The following is a 12757-nucleotide window of genomic DNA, read 5'->3' as shown; positions in this document are numbered from 1 at the left end:
ATGCTGGTTTCAGGGCAACTGGTCTGTTTCCATTTAATGTGAACAATGTAGATTACAGCAAGATAGTTGTTCGTAGTATACCAGCGTCAACCACAGTTCAGACAAGTGAGGAACTTCAGAGACATTTCTCATATATAGAAAAGCAGATTGATCCTGTCCTAGATGAGTTCAGAGCAACCAAGAGAAGGAATAATGAGTGGGAAGGAAATCAAGAAGCATTATTACTTTTCAAGTTCTGGAGAAAAATAGCTGATGAGGTTGAAATGCATGGTGCTAGTGGTAACACTGATGACATTCTTACAGATAGCATAGTGCTTCCCTCTGAAGATAATCAGAGAATGTTTCACAAAACACAGACAGACTTAATCCTTCATCCATTCAAAATGTTGATAATATTGACATATCTTCAACACGCAGCAGCATTTTACAGAATTCAGATATTCCTTCAACACCCACCAACAGTCTTATTCCTGCAGATATATCAACAACCTCCATCAGTATTTCACATAGTTCAGGTACTCCAACATCCAACCACAGTCCATCTTCAGTGCGTATCCAAGTGACACCACCAAAATCATTAGCGACAATTTTTGAAAGTGTCCAGAACCCAAACAACGAGACACAAAGAGAAAGAAAGAACATACACCCACTGTTGTGACTAGTGACAAGTGGGTGGAATATCATGAACTGAAGGAAAAATAGAAGCAGGAGAAGGAGCAGGAAAAAAGGAAGAGAGAAGCAGAAGCTATGAAGGAGTTAAAGTCCAAAGAGCAGCACTTGGCATTATCTCACGTAAAAAGGGGAAGACAAGAAACAGACAAGAGTTAAGTGATAGGCCAACAAGTTCTTCCGAGGAAGAAGAATGGACAGTCAGTAAAAGGAGATGAAGATGAAATACCAGAAAATGTGAAACTATCTTCGAGTGAGAATTTGAAAGTAGGGGACTTTATTTTGGTAAAATTTAGTTTAACAGGAAACAGAAGAACAAGACCTGCAATTTTTAAGTATGTATCTGTAATTTTGAAAGTGCTTTCTGACTCTGAATATGAAATTCAGTGCCTAAAAAGTTCTAATGTTCAGAAAACTTGTTTCGAATACATTGAAAATGATGTTTCGACTATAACGGGTGAAGATATTATAGGGAAACTGCCAGATCCAGTCTTGATGCAAGAAGGACGTTCATTAAAAACAAAGTTCCCTGGTCCCATTGATACTCGTGAGAAATAAACTTGTCTGGAAGTTGATTTAATAATTACTGGGACAATACTTTGCCTAATGATTTTTTTTTTTTTTTTTTCCCCCTGTTCATTCAGTTTCTGTACCTTTTACCTATTTGATGTATGTTTCTTGTCTTATATACTTGTATAAAGCACAAATTACTTTCTGGCACATGGACTGACAGTTACTTTAGCCATAGTTTTATTATAATATGAAGTGGCCATAAGTGGGGAAACAACTGGCCATAGGTAGGGTTAACATGGCCAAAACTGGGGAAATGCGCCATTTATTTTTCAATATTTTTTTCTGCTTTTGTTATACAACTTAGAATATTTGTTTTTACATGGTTGTAATGTGTAGACTTTGAAGCAATAGATACGATTTTTTGAAGTAATTTGTATACTTTCTTCCTATACTAAAAATGTGATGTATCTCGAATTGCCCTTAATGTGGCCATAACTGGGGCCTCGACCCTATATCATGAAAAGGATAGTAGCTACGCAGCATATAGTGGAGATGGTGAGTTGTTTAATTCTTTTTATCAGCTTATCTGTTGTTGGCAGTGTCATTCCCCTGTTCTGAAGATCACATGAAAGGTCAGGTAATTTTATAAATGCATCCAACATTATTCCCAAGTTATCTACAAACTCTGCGCTTCTTAAATATTTCTGTAAAGAATGTTTGGCTCTTTCTTTATCTGTTGTAACATCATTCTCAGCCGTGTCAAAACATTCTCAGTCGTGTCAAAATGGGAATACAAATACTCAAAATTTTCCAGTTTGTAGAGTTCTTTTAGGTGAGGAAATCTACAGAATTAGGAAAATTTTACAAGTAAGCAACGTTTGTTGCTCCAAAGCTCTTGTCCAGGTGTCTAGTTTCCTCTGGTTCTTAGGAGATTGATTGTATAGAGCATACAGTTTTTCTACAAATATGTGAAAGTAATTTATTGCATGGACTTCTCTGATGGAACTACTACCAGCTAGCTCTAACGTATGGTTGCTACAACACCAGATCATGATAGAGGGAAATAAATTTTTTAAGTTGTGCTCCTAGCCTACCTCGCTGTTTCTGCGTATCATTGTTGAACCACCATCACATGAAAAGTATATAAGACAGTCTTCTAAAAAATCTTTCCTGTCTTACATCCTAAGCTACCTTTTTAATAATTGTCCATTGATTTTCAGCACTAAAATAATTCCACCACTGAGGCCCAACAAGGAGGTTAAAGAGTGCTCTCATTGAACAAACATGTAAAAGAATTCATTGCAGAGCTTTCAGAGATACTTTCCACTGTAGCTGGTCTTCGTAGTGCACTTTCAGCACTATCACTGTCCTAAATTTTTGCAATATTACTTTCACTTTCATTGGTGTCACCTGATTTATTTTGTTTTAACCACTTTAGTCAGTTCGTTTTGCATCTTATATCATTACCACATACAAAAAATGTGATTCCTAAGTAGTCATAGTCAAGATTTTGTTTTGGATTTAACCTAAATTTAGATACAGTGAGTCTCGTTAACAGAAAACATAGCTTAAAAATTTGTTTCAATGCTAAGCAGGAACGTATTGTGTTGACTATTACCTATTAACTTTTAACTTGGTTTCGTGCAAGCAGACGGCAATGGTTAACGCTAAATGAGCTAACTCTTTGTTGAACTACATTTTTCTTTGTAGCCCTTTGTAATGTGCAGCAAAAAGAAATATCTTTCTTCTGAATTATCTTCTCACCAGTTATTAGGTGTATCATATGAGATTATTTTCTATTACGTGGTTGATTCAGTAAATTTATAGAATTTTTAAACAACTATATGATTGGTATTCTAAGATCTGGTGCATACCGCCATAGATTTTCAGGTTTTAGACCTTCTGGTACTCTATTCAGGCCATTCTGTAACTAGCAGTATTGAGTGCTTTTTAGTAGTATTCTGCATACAATTCTTCAGAAAAAGGCCAACTGGATTGGACATGTACTTAGACACGAGGGACTCGTACACGATGTCATCGAAGGGAAACTCAGAGGAAATGCAGAATGAAGAAGAAGAAGAATTCAACATCTGGACGACATGAAAGATGGAAGGAGATAAAACAGACTGAAGAAAGAAGCTGAAGACAGGGAACAGTGGAATCAGAAATTCTCCGTATGAAGACATGGACCTGCCACTAGGCAGAATACTACATAATAATAATCATCTGTAAACACCGTAGCATAACTTCTGCTTTAATTGCCAAACTTTGCAGCCTAACTTTCTGGCCACGCGCAGTGCACAGGGTTTGCTTGACTGGCGTCTTACCAGCAGTGCGTCATGTCCGGACCATAAAGTGACAATGGAGGCAGGTAGGATCAGGTGTCCCCTAGGGTTCGGTATTAGGTCGTATGCTCTTTTTCATTTTATGTTCGTGATGTGTCATCAGATTTGTCCTACTGTGAACACCACATGAACTCTTGTGTGAATGCTCTGAAAAGCTAATCATTTGCATATCACAGCGTCTTCTTCCTGTCGGTTAAATTTCGCGTCTGTAGCACGTTATCTTCGTGGTGTAGCAATTTGAGTGGCCAGTAGTGTAGGAGGATATAGGCTCTCTACCCGGCCGCACTCCTGCCTACATTCGAGACGACGTAAGATCCTGCCAGCTTGGAGCGTTGTTGGCGGCTTTCAAGAGCGAAGTGCGGGCGAAAACAACAGCCATCTACAGAGCTGTGACAACACTGAGGTGTTGCCATAGAGCCGTTTACAAAATCGCCTTACGTTATTGGTTAGGGAGGCGCCGAGAGGCTACCACACCCAGGCCGCAGCAACTGTCGGCGATCAACTTACGACGACTCAACTACAACGCTCCGAGCGAGGCGGCGAATGAGGCTGCAGTACTACTTGCGGTAAATTAGACTTACATTCTATTGTAGGAATACTCTAGCGTCTTTGTTTGTGCTACAAATGTAGAATGGGAACTATTTTATGCATCATATCATTTGAAGGCCATTCAGAATGCTTATACCCCACCGCACTATTATGAGCTGCAGAATTCAGACTCGCTGGAATATCACCACAGTTCAACCACAAAGACAGTGTGATGAACTTCTCGATAATTTCCGAGAATGATTGCCTATCGAAGTCGGGGGGTTCCAAACGATACATATCGTGAAAAAGGTTGCATACTTTGCCTAGTTTCATTCCATAATGTCATATGGTATAATATTTTGGGGTAACTATTCAAGACAAACAAAAGTTTCCAGAGTCCAAAAGCGTGTAATACGTATTATTTGTGGAGTAAATTCACGGACGTCTTGTAGAAACCTCTTCAAAGAACTGGGTATACTAACTACTGCCTCTCAGTACATTTACTCCTTAATGAAATTTGTCCTAAATAATATATCTCTTTTTTCAACAAACAGCTCAGTTCATACATACAATACCAGGAACAAAAATGATCTGCACAAGGACTTAAAAGCACTTACTTTAGTTCAAAAAGGGGTCCACTACTCAGGAACACCCATCTTCAATAATTTTCCAGCAAACATAAAAAATTTACCTACAAATAAAGATCAGTTTAAAAAGAGCCTGAAAGACTTACTAGTGGCCAACTCCTTGTACTCCATTGACGAATTTTTTAATAGCAACAAATGATGTACTGTATATATTCATACTATTAGTATTGTTATTTCAGCTTAAAAAAAGTGACATGTTCCACATCCACGAGGATCTCCTCAACACGGATCTATGGGACGAAAAACTAATCTAATCTAATCTAATCTAATCGAACGTGCGATCGTGGCGGGCGTTATGAGTAAGTTTACAGTGGTCGCTACAGCAACGACAACAGAAGACCGATACAAAAATGCTTGAAATTGCAAAGGAGACGACTTACCTTACTCGTCGTCGGTGTTGTCATCATGTGAAAGTCCATTACGGTGGCCTGGATGGATAATTTGGAAGAGTCGAACCATGTATTCCTCCCAATACTCGTTCGTTTTCCGCCCTGTCCGCAATGAAATTGTAAGCGGTATTTCAGCACCGAAACTGTTCGTACGAAGTTGTACACACTTCGGACCACCACAGTGTCCATAGCTTCTTCTTTCCTCGCCCGGTGGTACTCCATACTTGCGACCAAAAGTCGAACAATTTTCTACGCTGGATAAACTGGAATTAGATTTTTCCATCTGATAGAATCTGCCCAAGAAACATCAAGAACAGCAGACATCCCACTCACTAACGACATAAATCGTCTGCGAGTCTCTAGCAACTCACAAATAATTCGCAGAGGTAAGTAATTTAGAGCAACTAAAGGAATGATGGGAAACAAATAAAAATGACGATCACAAATAATTGATCACAACGCCCGCCACCAGAGACGCATGATCGATTTACGATCGCGCGTTCGATAGTATCGTTTGGATGGGCAATCAGTCTTGGAAATTACCAACTTCTCTTTAACGAACGAGAGTGAATGCTCGCTGAGCTGAAACTGACTATTAGGGAAGAAAATTTACTTAAAAGAGCAGTAGAGCAGTGAAAAAAATCTTTTATGGTTGACGTCACAAATTATTTTAGTTCGTTATGCCTCCTAATGGGCGGTAGAATCATTTGGTAAAAGATATGGCGGTCAAGATGGATGCTATCAAACAAAAATTAGTCCCATGGAAAGATCAGCCTCAAGTTCATGACATAGAACACTTCCTAGAACACAAGCCAGTCATTTGTGGACCAAACATGACTGACTACTCATCAGTAAGTGAGCCGGCCGGTGTGGCCGTGCGGTTCTAGGCGCTTCGGTCTGGAACCGCATGACCGCTACGATCGCAGATTCGAATCCTGCCTCGGGCATGGATGTGTGTGATGTCCTTAGGTTAGTTAGGTTTAAGTAGTTCTAAATTCTAGGGGACTGTTGACCACAGATGTTAAGTCCCATAGTGCTCAGAGCCATTTGAACCATTTTTTTTCATCAGTAAGTGGAACATTTCATTACGAATATTCAAAGATATTCAATGACTTCGTCCACTGAAGACTGGTTTAGATTTATTTGTCAGACCATTCTCACTTTCGGTTGCTGATATGCCTCAGTTATCCAACTTCAGTGGATAGACATACCTCATAGCACGCGATCCAATGACCTGTTTCTCCAATTGAAGAATTTGCAAGACTTTTATACTTAAAATGTTACCCCACAGCAATATTCTCGACTGTGTAGACAAGCGTCTAAAGTTAATACAATGTTTAATTCAAAAAATGTATGCAAACATTGTTTTTTATTATGAAAGTCACAAAATGCCTCCAATGTTTGAATTTAACATATTTTAATCTGTGTAGCTCCACGTGTTTCACTGTATGGTTCCAGATGTATTATATTTTCTAAATTTGTATAAATTTATAACAAACCTATGGTCCTAACACTTTGAGTCCCACAATAAAAAAAAATTAATTTTAAATTTTTTCGCAAATTTGATTTTTATCACCAAAGTAATCAACGAATACAAGAAGAAATTGGTAAAAAGTAAACACTCAGTTCTTTTAAGAAAGTCGTTTCACTTTGGAATATAATTTTTGATTTTTTCGCAAAATTATCCTTTGTTGTAGTAGTAAGCAACAGATACAAGAAGAAACTGGCAAAAAGTAAACGACCAGTTCTTTTAAAGTTGTGGTTTTACTTTCGAATCACTGGGACATACAGCTGTCAACAACCCATCATTTCATGAGGCACACTCATGTTCAGAAAAAATGGAACACCTTGAATGACTAGAGACAGGTCCCTCATATTCACAGGACATGTGCGTTAGTATGTTCCGCACAAATGATCAACATTTCAGTCACCTCGGTTCAGCATGTGTCCTGTTGCCCAGCAGGTGCGGGGTCCACCGTGGGCCCTTGTTCCACGCGTGGTGGCATCAACGCATATTAGGGTTTTCTGTGGGAGGAGACCAGACAGCGAGGTCACCGGTCTCATCGGATTAGGGAAGGAAGTCGGCCGTGCCCTTTCAAAGGAGCCATCCCGGCATTTGCCTGGAGCGATTTAGGGAAATCACGGAAAACCTAAATCAGGATGGGCGGACGCGAGATTGAACCGCCGTCCTCCCGAATGCGAGTCCAGTGTGCTAGCCACTGCGCCACCTCCCTCGGTCAACGCATACGATGCATGGATGGCATCCAGTGGTATAGCCAACCGCGCTGCGTTCACCTCGTTCCGAAGTTCATCTGTGGTGGTTGGCACTGGGTCACAGCACTGCGCCCATCATGTCACCATATCCCACACATATTCTATTGGCGACAAGTCTGATGATCTGTCGGACCACGGCAAAATGCTGACATTCTGTGATACCAAGAAGGCATTTGTTCATGCAGCAACATTATCCATTGTCCTGCTAAAAATGGCGTGTGGGGCGTTGCGCAGAGAGGATATGGCTATGGGTCGCAGGATGTCATTCACGGAGGTCGCAGTGGTCACCTAGGCTTGAATATGATTCAGGCCCAATCCAAAGCGCTCAAAAAACAATTATTTGGACACATCTGTAAAGCTGAATGATTGATTGTAAATTTTAAAAAACCTATAAAATTGTTCTTATTTGCTTCCACTCTAAAATAACTGTAATGGTGAAAGAATCAAATAACAATAATACAGACATAGGAACTTAAATCACACTTTTTGTGTGAATGTGTGTTTTCTGTCCTTTCAGACATGTTTGAAACAACAGACACCACACAATCATAAAATCAATTCTCCTCAATGGGCAATGAATTCATAACTTTGAGTGTGGATGCACATTCATGTTCGGCCTCCAGCAGGAATCTAAAATTAGCAAGCATGAAGGACATGTACGAGGGTCTGTGCATGGGTGGCACTGGGTGGGAACATGAGTCAGCTGGGCAGCGTGCCGAGACAGCCTGCATGTATGTGATAAACACTGTGTCCAGACGGCGCTGTGGTTAATGCAACACCCTAGTAAGCAGGAGATCCTGCATTACAGTTCCAGTCCAGTACACATTTTGACTCGTCGACGCAGATACTGTGCAAATTCCCAGTACAGCTGGTACCGTTAGTTCCATGTCTTTCCCTTCCTTTCTTCCCCCTCCCCTTTCAGTTTACATAATCATTGTTTATTATGAGAAATAATACTCTTGTTTCAAAAGAGAGATTACATAAATGCAGATTGATTTTATTTACATAACAGCAACTGATCAACTATACAATGTTTCCAGCAGCAGAGATACATTATACTAAGAGAGAGGGATTTATTTGTTTATTTTGCAATATTTACTGTGTGCAAGGACTACAAGCAGTAGGTGAAGAACCACACACATACACACAAATAAAATCTATATATACTCATGCCCATAAATTAAGGATAATGCTGATAGATGGTGAAACAACGGCCTGGTGGGCAGTTTGCGGGTTGAAATCACCTCGGTGTATGACCATGCGGTGCATTTGACCTGCAGTCATCGCACGGTGGTGCTGGGGAGCACTCCACATACGCAGAGGTGTGTCGGTGCATGTCAAAGTACACTGTAGCGAGTAAGTGTGCAGACGTTTTCAGACGTGCTGATGGCTCAAAGAACACATATTGATGACGTTATGAGGGGTAAAATACTAGGGCGACTGGAGGCTGGTCAAACACAGCAGGTCACAGCATGGGCCCTTCGTGTGGCGCAAAGTGTGATCTTAAGACTATGGCAATTATTCCAGCAGACAGGAAACGTGTCCAGGCGCTACAGTACGGGACATCCACAGTGTACAACACCACAAGAAGACCGATATCTCACCATCAGCGCCCACAGACAGGTAGGCTTTCTCGGGACCTTACTACAGCCACTGGAACAGTTGTCTCCAGACACACAATCTACAGACGACTGAACAGACATGGTTTATTCACCTGGAGACCTGCAAGGTGCATTCCACTGACCCGTGGTCACAGAAGAGCCCGTAAAGCCCGATGTCAAGAACACAGTACATGGTCATTGGAACAGTGGTCCCAGGTTATGTTCACGGACGAGTCCGGGTATAGTCTGAACAGTGATTCTCTTCGGATCTTCATCTGGTGTGAACCAGGAACCTGATACCAACCCGCTAATGTCATTGGAAGGCACCTGTATGGAGGTCGTGGTTTGATGGTGTGGATGTCTTTGACAGAAGAACTGTAACTGGTCAGGTGTATTGGGACGCCATTTTGCACCAGTATGTCCGTCTTTTCAGGGGTGCAGTGGGTCCCACATTCCTCCTGATGGATGATAACGCACGGCCCCACCGAGCTGCCATCGTGGAGGAGTACATTGATACAGAAGATATCAGGCGAATGGAGTGGCCTGCCTGTTCTCCAGACCAAGCCCCATCGAGCACGTTTGGGATGCTCTCGGTCGACGTATCACTGCAGGTCCTCAAACCCCTAGGACACTTCCGGAGCTCCAATAGGCACTGGTGTAAGAATGGGAGGCTATACCCCAGCAGCTGTTCGACCACCTGATCCAAAGTGTGCCAATCTGCTTGTAGGTGTGCACAGTGATCATATCCCATATTGATGTCGGGGTACATGTGCAGGAAACAGTGGCGTTTAGTAGCACATGTGTTTTGGGATGGCTTTCTCAACTTCTCACCAATACTGTAGACTTACAGATCTGTGTTGTGCGTGTTCCCTGTGTGCCTATGCTATTAGTGCCAGTTTTGTGTAGTGCCACGTTGTGTGGCATCACATTCTGCAATTATCCTTAATTTATTAGCATGAGTGTATGTCATGTACATGGTACATATAATAATATACAATTTACATTCATATGTACAATTATGACAATCACTACATCTATCTATTTCACACACACACACACCATTCATGGGAGGGTCCCGATCCCATCCATCAGATGAAGCACCTGTCATTATGTTGCAACTGACATTCAGTTGCAGTGCAGTATACACCCGATAGCTCCATGATTGAGAGACTGTGAGAAGATTGATCAGCAAGCAGACTACTTATGGTCTTCGATCATGAGCGCTTATGGGGTCGCATGATGCTCCCCTTAGCCATCTCTGGTAGCACCTACATCCACAAGGGCAGTGTGCATACATCTTTGATCTGAGTGCTACAAACTCCACAGTCTGTGTAGTGTGTTTCTGTTCAAATGGCTCTGAGCACTATGGGACTTAATATCTGAGGTCATCAGTCCCCTAGAACTTAGAACTACTTAAATCCTAACTAACCTAAAGACATCACATACATCCCTGCCCGAGGCAGGATTCTAACCTGCGACCGTAGCGGTCGCGCGGTTCCAGACTGAAGCGCCTAGAACTGCTCGGCCACAGTGGCTGGGGTGTTTTTCTGTGAATGATATATATGAATGTAGCGATTTTCACAAGATGCTTCCTGTTTTAAATATTTCAGTTATGTCAAACCTTTTATAATCTGCTGTTTTTATCTACATGACTACTTGACATAGGGTCCAACTTAAAATGAAAATGTTTCATAACAAAAAGATTTTTCAAGACCTGAAGATGACAGCAAAGTCTGTCGAAACTGGTTGTTTTAAATAAGTAAATATTTGTGGGGCCTCGGCTTTTGATTGCTTTTAGCAATCTGTGAGCTCTTCGCTTCCTCTTTCATAAGCCTGATAACATTCTTGTCTTCAGGTTTTATGCCATAAGGATTATCGGCTGCATATCCAGATGTGTCGCATTTCTTGAGTTTGGACCTAATTACTTCATATGGGTCGCGGACTTTCACTCAGTTGAGGAAACTATCTGTATCCATACAACGTAACTTGAAATCAGATTTGAATTGGACTTGGTACGTATGGAGTTTGGAGAGGTCTATAACACACACACCAATATAAAAAGGCATCGTGAACTCCACTGAAACCTTAGCCATCTCCACAGTGACTAGACCCTCATTGAAGACTGTGGCCCGTTTAAAATTTGACCCGATTGTATAACCTCTTGCATCATAGCACCCATCCCATTGGTAAACTAAACGAATTTCGCGGCGGTTTCTAAAATTCTCCATGGTTTTCCCGAAAACTGAAATATTCACTAATTTATAAAAATGTTTTTCAAAATCACACATCCTGAGAGTCCTCTGTTTGGTGTTGAAATCAATATACTCCTTCAACCAGGAAGGCTGGTCGAAGCATTCAACCAGGGAGGCTGGTCGAAGGAGGTTCTGTGGGTGATTCTAAGAAGTTGGATCCCCAGCCTGAGACCTGCTGGAGGTCTCTATAATGTAAAATGTGTCTCTGTTTATTGCCCAGCGTTGGCATTGGGTTGGGGATGCAACTATTTAACAGGACTAGGTGCTCCAGACACAATGGCAAGCCACGGCAGTTGTCATCCAAATCGATGGGATATTCAAGGTCTTTCTCCAGGACGTAGTCTTTATCAGCAACAGCAGCCATATCATGGATCTCATCCTTCAAACCGGCGATTTCATCTTTGGAGAGCTTCCAGAACCCTCCAAAAGGCAGAATTTGTTGCATGGCTTGTCTGTAGTGACTGTTTACACCCAAGTAAGGGATGTAACTCAAATGTTCAGATGCCCTGTACTCCTCCTCACTCAAACAGAGAGACCTTACTCTTTAGATCATTTAAGTAGTGACTGGTGTAGGGTACACCATTTTGTCACTTATAAATTATAATAACAGAATCAATCAATCATAATTTATTTTTGCTTCATTGCAGTGACACTATAAATCAATACATATATATAAACCATATAATCTGACAGAAAATATTTTTAATTTTTGACACTACCCATGTATTCAGAGGAATACATAATAACTCATTAAATGAATGTGATGAGGAACAAATACTTATATTTACTGGTTTTTAAGATTTATTTAAAGTTTTAACTACTAGTTCGAAAATTTTAAAAATCCTGTAAGCGTCTCAAAGACAGTTCTGAATCCCTCAAATATTCGATTCAAAGTGTGGTGATCAGATTAGGCGAATGGTATAAACAGGGACAATAACTCATATCTGCTTTGTTTGTGAAGAGGCGCTTTTAGGCAACAATCTGAATTAATACTTCAGATTGTTGTTGAAGAATATCAGTTGTTTCACTCAGAACTCTGATAGCTCAGATTGTTGTTGAAGAATATCAGTTGTTTAACTTATGAATCTGAATGTTCCTTCTAAAACGAACGAATCTACAAACAGCTTTTGGAAATAACAGTACTCACTTTTTCTGGAACGTGCAAATATGAATAAAGAGATAGAAACCACTTCAAAAATATGTAACATTTTCTAGAATATTTTCACAAATACACTGCCTGACAAAAGTAGTGAAACACCCAGAGATGGACGAGAAACGAAATAAAACTTCAAGAGCTGAGAGAGTGTGTGTTGATATTTCAGTGATTACAAAATCGATGCAAATTCACAAAAAAATGGCAATATGAGTCCATTTATGAGTAAGCCGCACGCCCCCCATCCCCTACCCCTGTCTTGCATGCACTCTTTCTGTTGGGAAGGGTGTCGTAAGGTCGTTGTATCATCTCCTGTGGCAAGCTGGCGAACAGCTGCTGAAACTGGCCCTTGATATCCTGAATAGCCCTGGGATGGAATTGATTTC

The sequence above is a fragment of the Schistocerca cancellata genome, chromosome 10 (assembly GCF_023864275.1).
Source record: "Schistocerca cancellata isolate TAMUIC-IGC-003103 chromosome 10, iqSchCanc2.1, whole genome shotgun sequence".
Classification (NCBI taxonomy): Eukaryota; Metazoa; Arthropoda; class Insecta; order Orthoptera; family Acrididae; genus Schistocerca; species Schistocerca cancellata.
The sequence above is the reverse complement of the archived record's forward strand: the minus strand, read 5'-3'. Positions refer to the sequence as shown.